The sequence below is a fragment of the Hyperolius riggenbachi genome, chromosome 11 (genome assembly GCF_040937935.1).
Source record: "Hyperolius riggenbachi isolate aHypRig1 chromosome 11, aHypRig1.pri, whole genome shotgun sequence".
NCBI lineage: Eukaryota > Metazoa > Chordata > Amphibia > Anura > Hyperoliidae > Hyperolius > Hyperolius riggenbachi.
The window spans coordinates 207,431,389-207,445,417 of record NC_090656.1 but is presented as its reverse complement, the minus strand read 5'-3'; the positions used below and the strand labels follow the sequence as shown (position 1 = coordinate 207,445,417).

The 14,029-nt window shown below is 47.7% G+C and overlaps 1 protein-coding gene across 5 annotated transcripts in view; it reads left to right on the top strand.

Annotated features, from left to right (window-relative positions):
* KCNC1 (potassium voltage-gated channel subfamily C member 1) overlaps positions 1 to 14,029 on the top strand; it is a 141,643-nt gene that overhangs the window by 47,458 nt on the left and 80,156 nt on the right. The gene's annotated exons all lie outside the window — the stretch shown is intronic.

Here is a 14,029-nt window from a genome sequence, read left to right as displayed (position 1 = left end):
GGATATGCTGTGGAAGAAAGTTTCAAAGGAGAAGTGATACTTGTGAGAAGTCTTGCACACAGGAATGAATGAGGGGAGGGGACAAAGCTAGAGGATAGAAGGGTTAAATGGGTGGAGCAAAGATGATATCTGGAGATTAATGAAAAAACATATGGAGGGGACAGCTTATGTTAGTGGTGTAGGTGAGGAGCTTGGGGCCCCAGTGAGAGTTTTACATGGGGCCCCAAGCACTCTATTGATATAAAGCCCCTAAACCTACCCAGGACAGCTGCAGTGTTAGAGAGGTGTAATCAGAGTAAGAAAATAGTTAAGGATTACTACTATTCAATGCATATATATATAGTGCTGTTCATTACCAGTATAGCACCAATGAAAAGATAATAAGATGGATAAAGAAGGGCCACTAATGGGCCCCTTTGGTCCAGGGGTTCCAGTGCAGTCGCAACCTCAGCATCTCCTGTTGCTACGCCTCTGGCTTATGTAGAGCTTTATATGATAGTGTGAAGAGATTTAACTGTCTCCATTGGGCAATTGGCAGCCAGTGAAGGGATTGGCAGGGAGCAGCAGCATCAGAGGAGCAGTGAAGGGATTGGCCGAGAGCAGCAGCATCAGAGGAGCAGTGAAGGGATTGGCAGGGAGCAGCAGCATCAGAGGAGCGGTGAAGGGATTGGCAGGGAGCAGCAGTATCAGAGGAGCGGTGAAGGGATTGGCAGGGAGCAGCAGCATCAGAGGAGCGGTGAAGGGATTGGCAGGGAGCAGCAGCATCAGAGGAGCGGTGAAGGGATTGGCAGGGAGCAGCAGCATCAGAGTAGCGGTGAAGGGATTGGCGGGGAGCAGCAGCATCAGAGGAGCGGTGAAGGGATTGGCAGGGAGCAGCAGCATCAGAGGAGCGGTGAAGGGATTGGCGGGGAGCAGCAGCATCAGAGGAGCGGTAAAGATGCGGTGAAGGGATTGGCAGGGAGCAGCAGCATCAGAGGAGCGGTGAAGGGATTGGCAGGGAGCAGCAGCATCAGAGGAGCGGTGAAGGGATTTGTAGAGAGCAGCAGCATCAGAGATGCGTTGATAGGATTGGCAGAGAGCAGCAGCATCAGAGGAGCAGTGAAGGGATTGGCCGAGAGCAGCAGCATCAGAGGAGCAGTGAAGGGATTGGCAGGGAGCAGCAGCATCAGAGGAGCAGTAAGAGAGATGAATGAGACAAGCAGCAGAGTACAGTTGGGACTTCGGTTAAAATAGCTTAAAATGGGAATAATGGAATATGCTTGCATTCTTGATTTGATTAGTAGAGATGCCCTGCAGAATGCCCAGCCAGTAGCATCTCTTGGTCAGGCATACTCCTCACACACTATAATCTGCCGTCTGAACCGTCTCTAGAGACATATAAAGTGTCTCTCTGCTGTCCCTCCTCCCTGTCCAATTTGCAGGGAAGCAGCTGTGATCTATCCTGCTCCAGAATCACTAAATCCACATAAGGTGAAAAGGTTACAGAACGACCAAGAGAAATTACATCAGGTAATTACAGCAAACTGCATAGGCAGAAACGCCAGTGGATTGACATATTTTACCAGTCTCTGGAGACAGCTTATCTGACTGGAGATCTGGCTTATAGCCTGCAGGTAGCCATTCCCTGTAGTGTCAGGCCAGGAGATGGATCTCTGAGCTCTGCTCACCACCATGTCTCCTTGCTCAAATCTTAAAATGGGGCAAAAATCAATAATGTATTAATGATCAGGGGCCTGTTTTATGCTTTTTCTAACTCAACTTACAGGCAAAGAAAAGGAAGTCCGCAAGCTATTTGGGGAAATCCGACCATTCCCAATACAATGTTTATTGAAGCAACCGTATTTTTAGGCATATAAGACACAGCTAGGTTTAGAGGGAAAAAAAGTAGGGAAAAAAATAAACTAAACCTGGTGCATCCATATTCCAGGAGCGTCTTATAATGTTCTCCACCAATTACTGTGTCCTCCTATGTCCCCATGTGTCCCCTTCTGTTCCCTGCGTGTCCCCCATGTATCTCTGACTCCCCCTGTGTCTCCTCCCCATTTGTCTCCACTCCCCCCCATGTCTCCTGCTCCCCTGTGTATAATTAGCAGTGTCTGGGAGCGTGTCTCGCCTAATCCAAGGCTCCCTTGGCGATCACAGACCTCTTTTCTCCTGTACAACTCCCGTAGTGTTGGCCTCTGCTGATGACGTGATCAGCAGAAGCCAACACTAGGGGAGCCATGCGGGAGAGAAGAGGTCTGTGTCTGCCCAGGGAGCCTTGGATTAGGTGAGAGACGCTTCCAACAATGCTAATTATACATGGGGTAGCAGGAGACACCAGGTTGGGGGTGGGGGGAGACAAACGGTCCGGGGGTTGAGTGGAGACACAGACGCTCATGTGCAAAAAAAGCCGGCAACCACGTAGGGCACGTGTGTGTGAGGAAGAGTGTAGAGATAGTGGAGGACCTGACAGGTAAAATATTAATGCACAGGCACAGGGGGAGCATATTTTACAGTAAGAGGGACAGAGCAGGGGGTTCTCTTATGTTCATTGCTTGTCCCAGTATCACACACTGTTACCGCCGTGCACCCTATCAAGCATGTGGGCCTGATATTTTTCAGCATGTCTCATCGATACATGTGACCAATTTGGGGCTGAAATTGGTCATATCGTCCTAAAGGACACCCAAGGAGAAAATAAACTAATTAAATAAGCAATTGTATCTATCTTCCTTCTCCTAAAAATGACTTTTTAAGATATTCCACAGTTTTACTTTATGTTTAAATCTACTTTTTAAGTTTTAACTGTTTATTTTTTTATTGCTAAATGACACATTCATTTAGTATGCCAGAGCTATAATCTATAAACCATTGACCCTTTGTATCCCTTTCCTGCTCTCAGAAGCCATTTTCCGCTATGATAGTGTTTTATAGTTGGAATTTCTTATCAGTGAGGGTCACACTGTAGTCACTTCCTGTCTGAGTCAGGACTGAGTCAGCCACTCACATACCTGATATTTAACTCTTTCAGGCTGAGAAAGAAAATAAAGAACACAGCATAGTTATTTGTGTGCTAGGCACTGTACATACCCATGTCTATCTCATCATGTCACATGTCACCTCGGGTATCCTTTAACACCAATAGGCTGGAATTACGAAAACCACAGGTGATACAAACAGAGTCCATTGTATAAAATGGGGGCTATGAAAAAAAAAAAAAAAAAGATTATGAAATTATTTTTATCCAAAACATGGCAATTCATTGTGTAGAAAGTGGAAATAATGAATGCAGCATTAAGGGACAACTTTTAGTAGAATGAGCAATTTTACACAACAGCAGCTGTGCCTCCTGAATTCACTGGATGGGCAGAAATCAGGGAACCGTACTGCTCATTTGTGCATAGGATGAGACAAAAAAAGGCTCAGGGCATTGCACAAATTAGCACAGCAGTTGTAAACAGGGTGCAGTAGTACTCTGGGGAACCATGACAACGTTCAAGGGGTTCCCTAGTGGTAAACATCACTCCAACTCCTTCCTCCAGTCCAGTCCAGAGCTGCACAAGTAGAGAGGCACACTGGACTGTTATATACCAAGCTGCACATACTGCCGTCATTGAGTCACACTGGTCCAATAGTAATGTGACTGTTCCCATCATATGACTGGAGAGATTTGGTTTGGCTGAGCACATGTGAATCGGCGCCGGGAGATTTGGGTGCAGAGTAAAGCTGGTAAATGGCTTACCCTGCTGCGTTAATTACTATTCCCCCTCCGGGCCGCCATGGATAGTGGGGGTAAGGTGTAATTAGGCTTACTGCTATTGCTGAATAAGGGCCATGTGCAGAGGGGTTTTCTAAACATGCCTAGCGTTTTTTGTAGCGTTATTGTAGCGTTTTTTATATGTTGTTACAGTACAGCTGTTACTGAACAGCTACTGTATCAAAACGCTTTGAAAACCGTTTTAATCTAGCGTTTTTTAGAGCGGGTTTCCACTTTCCTATGCTTAACATTGAGGCAGAATCGCCTCAGAAAACCGCAAAAATGCTGCAGGACCCGAGTTTGCGTTTGGGGAAAAAACTAACCGCTCTGGTGTGCACCATCCCATTCACTTTCATTAGCCAAGCGGTTTTCCCCCCGCAAGTGTTTTTAAAAACGTTCAGAACCGCTCTTGGTGTGCACTGGCCCTTGCATTGGTTTTATAGTAATTTGGGTTCAGTCTTCTGACAGCGCCCAAATCATTCAATGAGCGCTGCTATAGCCGTTAATTCATATTACGGCCTATGGTGGCGCCGGCTGCGCCCAAATCTCCTGTGCTGTTTTTACTGCGCTCGGGTTTGGCTACCTTAAAGAGAACCCGAACTGAAAATAAAAAGTCAAAATAAAGATACGCAAGTCATACTTACCTCCCATGTAGTCTGCTCATCAATCTCTTTCTCCTCTCCCGCATCTTGTTTGCCCACTGTGATCCATGGAATTCTCTGTCCTCCATTTTGAAAATGGCCATTACCCCATAACAGTTTCCTGGTCAGCACACTGATAAACTGTAATATCGCCCACTTGAGACATAGGGAAACATGGACATTACCTTGCACATTCAGTTGTAACTGACAGCAGCTGATATATAACTGACAGCAACTGGTATATTTCAGTTCCGACAAAATCTTGTTAGAACTGGAAGGGATCAATGTAAGAAGAAAATGATGAGCTTCTGAGAGGCACTGATGGTGAGGTAAGTATGTAATATTCATTTGTAGCTACGTCATGTGTTTATTTTAAATTATTTTTCTCAGTTCAGGTTCCCTTTAAAAAAAAAGTTAGCACAGAGACACAATGGGAGCCCAATAGTGTAGTATGTTCTGAGCATCTAGAGTATTATGTAATAAAGTAGGGTACTCACAAGATAAAGATACCCATACATCTAGCGATGACGGGCATCGACCAGGAGACAAATCTCTCTCTGATCAAATGCCATACCATCTCTCTCTCATGCATCTCTCTGATCAAATGCCATACCATCTCTCTTTCATGCATCTCTCTGATCAAATGCCATACCATCTCGCTCTCATGCATCTCTCTGATCAAATGCCATACCATCTCTCTCTCATGCATCTCTCTGATCAAATGCCATACCATCTCTCTCTCATGCATCTCTCTGATCAAATGCCATACCATCTCTCTCTCATGCATCTCTCTGATCAAATGCCCTACACCGCAGGCCGACTATTGAGCAATTTCAGCATGAAATCTCTCAGGAATCGTCCGTGTACGACACATTCGCTGCCTTGCTGCTGCCCCCCTAGTCACACGTGCTAAACTCAGTGTGAGGGCCAAATAGAAGAGGAAAAATCAGAAGTCGAATGGGCAACATGCGGTGGGTGACACAGGACAGACAGGTAGCATATAAATGCACACAAGGGGGGCACATTTATACACTGGGGGAACAGTGCTGGGGTTTTGTCGCATTCAACGTTCATCCTGATATCGCTCGCCATTACCGTTGTGCACCCGATCGACTACAACGGCCTGACATCTTGCGGCATGTCCAATCAATACATGCAACCAAAATTGGTCACATTGTCGATTGGGCATGCTCTTGGCGGCATCAAATTCTTCCGATTCGATAATAATTATCATTGGATGGCCAATGGCCACCAAGTTGAGAGATGTAAGGCTGCCTTAAAGGGAAGGTTCAGGGACTGTTTAAAAAAAAAATCCGCATCCACTTACCTGGGGCTTCCTTAAGCCCGTGGCAGGCAGGAGGTGCCCTCGGCGCCGCTCCGCAGGCTGCCGGTGGTCTCCGGTGGCCGACCCGACCTGGCCAGGCCGGCGGCCAGGCCGGGCTCCTTCCGCGTTCCAAAATGCGGCGCGCTGACGTCATCGGACGTCCTCCAGGCTTTACTGCGCAGGCTCAGTAGTTCTGAGCCTGCGCAGTAAAGCCCGGAGGACGTCCGATGACGTCAGCGCGCCGCCGTGAGGTGCATTTTGGAACGCGGAAGGAGCCCGGCCTGGCCGCCGGCCTGGCCAGGTCGGGTCGGCCACCGGAGACCACCGGCAGCCTGCGGAGCGGCGCCGAGGGCACCTCCTGCCTGCCACGGGCTGGAGGAAGCCCCAGGTAAGTGGATGCGGATTTTTATTTTTTTTAAACAGTCCCTGAACCTTCCCTTTAAGGTTGCATAGAGGGCAACCAACCAATGCTTTTTGAGAAAAAAAGTCTCCACTGGGTACAGGGACCACCACTGTTCACAGGCCGCTCTCTTGCAAACCAGCTGAACCCTATGAGCTGCAAAAACTGCCAGGGGGCCGCCCTCTTAGGGAGGGTGACAGCACAATGGGGGGAGGGGAAGAGGCTCCCAGAGGAAATAAAACACTTAAAAATGTTTAAAATGTAAACTGGGAGGTGTCTCACTTCAAGGACGACACCGGTAAAAAAACAAGACATTTATGTGTGGCAGCCTAGTACAAATAAATCTGTTTTTTTACCCGTGGCGTAGCAATAGGGGATGCGGAACTTGTGACCGCACTGGGGCCCTTGGGCCAGGAGCCTCCCTCAACCGCAGTATTAGCTCTTTATTGGTCCTGTGCTGGTAATAATCACTTCTATATATGCTTTGAATAGTGTTAATCATTAATAATAATAATCTGAACATTTGTATAGCGCTTTTCTACTGTCGGACTCAAAGCGTTCAAGAGTTGCAGCCACTGGGACACGCTCAAGAGGCCACCCTGCAGTGTTAGGGAGTCTTGCCTTTAACTCCTTACTGAATAGGTACTTGACCTAGCCAGGATTTGAACCCTGGTCTCCCATGTCGAAGGCAGAGCCCTTAACCAGTACACTATCCAGCCACTTTTTTTAAGAGTCATCAATCAAAACCGGGGCTTCCTCCACCCCCTTGCAGCTGACATGTCCCACGCTGACAGCTCCGCTCGCAGCTGGCGGCCCAGGGTCCCCGGCAGTGCAGAGGCCGACCCCCTCTACTGCGCCTGTGCCACTGTCAATCAAGTCCACTGAGGGTTTGAATGACAGTGGCGCTTGCGCAGGCACAGTAGAGACGACCTCGAGGACGTGCTCTGCACCGGCGGAGACCCCAAGCCAATGGCTGAGTGCGGAGCTGCAGCATGGGACATGTCATCTGCAAGAGGCTGGAGGAAGCCCCGGTAAGAGGGGGTGGTTTCTGGGAGCCTTATTTTTGATTGATGACTCCTTTAACAAACTGCTCCCCATCCCCTTCTTGCACCTCTGACACTGGTTGTCCTTGGCAGGTTTTAGTGCACTGTATCAATTGTTATATTTAGAGTGCTTGGGGGGCCCAATGTAAAACTTGCACTGGGGCCAATATTTTCTAAGCTACGCCACCGGTTGTCCTCCTTGAGGTAAGCCACCTCCCAGTTTACATTTTAACAATTTTAGCCTAATTTTACACTGCAAATCACAGTTTGCTATTCCGATTTACAGTTTTCACTGGATGTTAGCAGCACAAGAAGAAATACACATGAAAAGAACACACCATGCAGGACTTAAAGGGATACTGTAGGGGGGTCAGGGGAAAATGAGTTGAAGTTACCCGGGGCTTTTAACGGTCCCCCACAGACATCCTGTGCCCGCGCAGCCACTTACCGATGCTCCGGCCCCGCCTCTGGTTCACTTCTGGAATTTCAGACTTTAAAGTCTGAAAACCACTGCGCCCACGTTGCAGTGTCCTCACTCCTGCTGATGGCACCAGGAGCGTACTGCGCAGGCCCAGTATGGTCTGTGTCTGCGCCGTGCGCTCCTGGTGACATCAGGGGAAGCGAGGACACGGCAGCGCAGGCGCAGTGGTTTTCAGACTTTAAAGTCTGAAATTCCAGAAGTGAACCGGAGGCGGGGCCGGAGCATCGGTTAGTGGCTGCGCGGGCACAGGATGTCTGCGAGGGACCATTAGAAGCCCCGGGTTACTTTAACTCATTTTCCCCCGACCCCCCCTACAGTGTCCCTTTAAAGGAGAACTGAAGTAAGAGGTATACGGAGGCTGCCATATTTATTTCCTTTTAATCAATACCAGTTGCCTGGTAGACCTGCTGGTCTATTTCTCTGCAGTAGTATCTGAATAACACCAGAAACAAGCATGCAGCTAGTCTTGTCAGATCTGACTTTAAAGTCTGAAACACCTGATCTGCTGCATGCTTGTTCAGGGGCTATGGCTAATAGTATTAGAGGCAGAGGATCAGCAGGGCTGCCAGGCAACTGGTATTGCTTAAAAGGAAATAAACATAGCAGCCTCCATGTACCTCTCTCTTCAGTTCCCCTGAAGGTGAACATAAACTCATGAGATAAACAATTGTATCTATCCTCCTTCTCCTAAAAATGACTTTTTTTAGATATCCCAGTTTTATTGAATAATTAAATCTACTTTTTAAGTTTTTACTGTTTGATTGTCTCTGTTCAATGACACATTAATTGAAGTATGCTTATCTAAAATCAATGAACCATTGGCCCTTTTTATCTCTTTCCTGCTCTCGGCCAGTAAAGTGTTTTATGGTTACAATTCCGTATCAGTGAGGGTTATCTTATAGTCTGAACCAGTCCCTACCCGGACTGAAACGGTCACTTGCATACCTGAGGTTTAACTCCTTCAGGCAGGGATAGAAAAAAAGGAACTAAGCATAGTAATTTGTGTGTTGGCACTGTATGTACACGTCTATCTCATTATGTCACATGTCACCTTGTGTATTCTTTTACATTGCATCAAAATTGGAATCGCCTGTAGCATAAAAGTGACCTTAAAGTGTTTTATTTCCTCTGGGTGCCTCTTCTCCTCCCCCATTGTGTTTCATCACATGACCATCTCTGTGAGTCAAAAGACAGTGGTTGCAGCACAGAAAGGAAGGAATGAGACCTGGAGATGGACAGGCCTATATCAACATCAGGGATGGGCCCAGGCAGAAGAGAGAGGCTCCAGCCTCAGGGCGCAGTGTAGGGGGGGGGGGGGGCGCACAACTCACTCAGCTATCATTCCTCTATTGTGTTTGAAGCAGAGAGAAATAAGAAAAAGGGATACATGGCAGTGACTGCAAGCCAGATAACTAGAGATTAAGGTGTTGGGGGCCCTGGGCAATCAGTGTGTGACGGATGGAGGGGCGCACTTTGGTGTCTCAGCCCAGAGGAGTGGCTATGGGTGGGCAAGGGGGAACATATGTCCCCGGGCACAGTACTGTGAGGTTGCTCAGCACGGCCATTGCACCCCCACATGCATGAGAGGTGGCTCGCTGGCTGCCTGAAGTGCCCCTGCTTCTCTCACTCCCTCTGCAGAAGCGTTAACAGCAGCAGAATGATGCTATCTAAAGCGCGCACATCTGGCTATCTAAACAGGGTGAAGGGGGGCACATCTGGCTAACCAAAGGGGAATACATTTGGCTATTTAAAGGGGGCATATCTGGCTATCTGAATTGGGTAAGGAGGCACATACAGTATATCTAAATAACTTTTGACTCCACCCATGACCATGATCACGTTCTCATGTGTGGCCATGCCTGTTTTGTCCAGAGGGGGGGCGCAAAAACTGCTTTTGTCCCCAGGGTGCTGAAAACCCTAGCTGCACCTCTGTCTCAGCCTTGGGTGCTGGAGGACCTTGTCCTGGCTCTGCTCAACTTCCAATGTATCCCTCAATATACACAACTTTGCACTAAAGGGGGATTATAAAACGGGTTAAGCTTACAGGGGCACCAGAATAAAGAGAAACACTCTGTGGGGCTCTATAACTGGTGTACAATAGATACAGGCCACCAGGGCCGGATTTGTACTTCTTACCGCCCAAGGCCGACTATTAGCAGCCGCCCCAACCGAAACCGTATACTACCACCTCTCTCCACACACCCACCCAAACATTTTTGGGCCGCTGGTGTCCTCTATTGCGGCTAGTGCCGAGATCTCCATGGCAATATGAAGTGAATCAATCACGTCACAGGGGGAACTGGTCAATCAAGCGATCTACAGGTGATGGGTGTGGTGGGAGCCATCCACCACACACACATTGTCAAAAGTGGCTCACAATTGGACATTGGGTGTGGTCAGCAACACGTAAAAGTGAGTCCTGTACCTACTGCTTTCTCCAGGGTAACAGCGCTGGCCAATCAATAATTAAGAAATGGGTACTGTGAGAGGCTGCCTTCTGTATTCTGTACTATTTGCTGATGCTGTCCCTTCTGTAACTGCCTGCAGCTGCTGCTATGTCATTGGACAAGGCCTGGCTTTTTGCTAGTCACAAACTGTTCACAAACGTTTGGTTAACGGACTGCAGCTGCCTGTAGCACAGCACAGGCAGATGCCAGCTGGTACTAATAGTGCAGTTATCCTGACCCCTTTCATTTGTTTGGACACTTGCAAATAATGCCCTGCAAATAATGCCCACTGTCTGCAGGCCGCCCCTTGTTTATCTGGTGCCCTAGGCCATGGCCTATGTGGCCTTGCCAGAAATCCGGCCATGCAGGCCACACTTCTTTCCTTTTCCTGGGGGAGAGATTTGAACCAGCCCTTACATTACGGCCATGCTGAATGTGAATAATGAAGTGACTGTATGTACCTTTACAGTGGGTTGACCAGCTGGAGTCCTCTTGAAAGTTCTCAGGTGGGAACTTCTGGCACATCCTAGACCTGCATTATCTTGCAGGCATTGCCCAGTTAAGCTAAACATACAAAGCTCCAAAGTACGGCCCATACCTCACAGTCGACACCCACACGAAGTCACACTCGTAAAATAACTCAATGACATAGCAGATTGCATTAAACAAGCTGCAAAATAAACATTGCAGAATGATTACCGAGTACAATTAACCGTACAAATATCAGCAGTCATTTACAGCTTTGCCTGTTTCTCTTTGGGGGTTTTGGAGATTTTCCAGGTACGAGGCCAATTTGTAGTCTCTCGGCGAAGATTAGTACACAGTTAGCGTGTTTTTTTTTCCATTTCACGCCTCCATTCATCCACATAGTTCTCTTTGCTTTTGGTAAATAGTAGCTCTAATAATCTGGGCTTTTATTAGTTGCTGTGGATGTAGATTTGGGATAAGCTGGGAGCTGATGACTTCTTTTAGGGCAAGTGGCCCTTCCTGGTCTGTGTGTAGTGGCTGGATAGTGTACTGGTTAAGGGCGACCTGGGTTCAAATCTCGACTCTTCCTGTTCAGTCAGCCAGCACCGATTCAGTAAGGAGTCCTTAGCAAGACTCCCTAACACTGCTACTGACTACTGAGTGCTGCCTAGTGGCTGCAGCTCAAGCACTTTGCATCTGCCAGGAGAAAGCGCAATATAAAAGTTGTTGTCTTGGCCTTCATTATGTCGCAGGGGCGTAACAATAAACCCTGCAAGGGATGCAGCCGCAGGAGGGCCCAGAAGCTGCAGGGGGCCCCGTGGGGGGAGAATTTATTCTTCCTGTCCTGAGAGGCTGACAACTAAGGGCACGGAGGAGAAGCTTACACAATTCCAGATGGAACATTTCTTTTGAGTTGCATCCCTGTCTGGATAGGCTTACGTAGGTAAGTGGGTTCCATATTTCACTGCCCCAGAGAAGGATTGAGTTGATAACACTGTCAAAAATGTGAAGCCAAAACAATAAAAACTTTTTGAAAAAAAAAAAAAAAAAAAGGTGAAGCCAGGCTTGTACCAGTGGTTAAGGACTGAACACGTTACTTTTTCCGTGGGCATGTAGAAGTTCAGAAGGCATTGCATTTTAAATTCTCTGCAGTTGGATTCAAACACCCAGAGCGGTTGATTTTATGGATGTGCAAAATGTTTTTTAAAAAAATTATCTTTGCATCAAAATCTATCATTTTCTCAGAGGCTTGATCTTCTGGGTCGCACTGCAGGGCCCCAATGACCAATGTGTTCTGTTTATATGGAGAAATAAGGAGAGTAACAACAATGGGCACAACCAAGCAGTTTCCATGGGCAGGGTAAGGACTAGGAGGGAAACAATGGACTTGGGTGCCGCTTTTCTCTTAAAAACTCGGCATGCCAGCATTAAAGGGTACCTAAACTGCAAGTAGTGTGCCCAGTTTAACTTACCTGGTGCTTCTACCAGCCCCCTGTAGTCCTTCTGGTCCATTGCCGTCATTCTGCTCCATTCAGAAGCTGCCCCTCTAAATGTTGGCTGACTGAGCCACTGGTGGGATACTGCTCATGCGCGGCCCACAATTGGCTCAGCTGCTGAATGGAGCAGAGAAGAACAACAGCGTGGGACTAGAAGGACTACAACGGGCTGGAAGAAGCCCCAGGAAAGTTAAACTGAGAGCAATGCTTTCACTTTAGGAGACTCTGTAGCCAAAATATTGCAATTCATAAAATTGTTTATTTTTTTTACAATATTCAGTTATAAAATGTAAAATGTTTCTTTACCTTTTCAGCTCTGATTTATTTTCTGAAATGTATCAAAGGTGGTGACATCCTTTTGTCCTGTCAGGTGCATCTCTGGGAAATGTTTGTTTACTGAGCGTTCCAAAGCTTTTATAACATATATCTGGTCTCCCAGAATGCACTGGGAGAATTCTACATAGCTAAACAGCCTAGGCTAAGCATCATTGGGAAGGTGGGGCTACATACCAATATATAGTGATATGTAAATATAGGAAGTGTTTCTGCTTCGCTCAGTGGTTTGATGGGGATCCCTCAGGACTGCTCCTCTCACACGTATGTGATGTTAATCAATAAACCCTTTTCACTTTCATTTAGCTATGTGATTGTAGGAGAGCAGGAGTGTAACAATAGCCCTTGCGACCCCTTCAACCTGCTCCAGCACTGTCGGTCACCTCCATGCATAGCAGCTGCACACTTTCTGCTGCTATCCGCTGGTTCCCGATCACGTGACTCACATTGGTCATGTGATCGGGAACTAGCGAATAGCAGCAGAAAGTGTGCAGCTATGATGCATGGAGGAGACAGCAGCACCAGAACAGGTAGATATTACTCTGGTCCCTGCGCTATTCTGTATGTGTGTCAGGGCAAGAGGGGGCGGGGAGAAGTTTTGATTCCAGGGGGCCCCATGACAATTTTATAGGAAGGCCTCATGAGCTGTTGTTAAACACTTGCATCAGATGCAGAGATTCCAGGGGCAGCATATTTGTACTGTGTTTACACTAACAGCATGCAGTCAGAGTAGGAGGAGAATTTAGGAGAGAGCAAGCAAGGTGAAGAGGTCATCACTGGGGAAAAGCAGTTTGTTGTGCTGTGTGAGGAGCAGGCATGCTCAAATCCGAATTCGGGAGATACCCGGATAGTTCTATCCGGATATCTCCCAGTAAAGCTGTGCGTGGGGGGCGGTCAATCTTACCTGACTGACGTCTTCTTGCTCCATCCCTCGGCGCCTCCCATGATGCGGTCCACGCGCATCACGTGACTCCAAACACTTCCTCCTTCAACCCGGAGTGGAATGCCGCGTGGAGCGCATCATGGTAGGCGCAGAGGGACGGAGCAAGAAGACGTCAGTAAGGTAAGATTGACCCCCCCCCCGCACAGCTTTACTGGGAGATATGCAGATGGAACTATCCGGGTATCTCCCGAATTCGGATTTGAGCATGCCTGGTGAGGAGTCTGACAGTGAGTGAGGAGGGGAGAGGCAGGTGAGCAGCAGTGTTTCATTTGACTTGCACAGCAGAAGGGAGGAGGTGGCACTGCTGTCCTGACTTAGGAGGAATGGAGGACAGCCGAGTGGCTGAGGGTGAGCAGTTTACTTGTCACAGACTCGCAGCCAGCCAGCCAGTGTGTCATTGTGTTGAGCTGCAGCATGTCATGTGTCAGGTTGTTGCATATGCTCCCTTGCTGACAGAAAAAATTAAATGAAGCAGAAATATTACATGGCAAAATAGCTTTACGTAACAAAACTCGCACTGCAGCTGCTGTATAACGTGCCGTGCAAATTGTCGAGTGCTGTGCAAGCATTCAGAATCGTGAAGGAAGGGTGGAGGCGCATCCTCACAAGTTTGCCTCAGGCATCAATAAGTCTAGAACCGGCCCTGGTTGTTACGCGTTCGTATAAGAGACCATATTTTTTATAGTGCTCTTATGTGCGTATATGCTTCATATA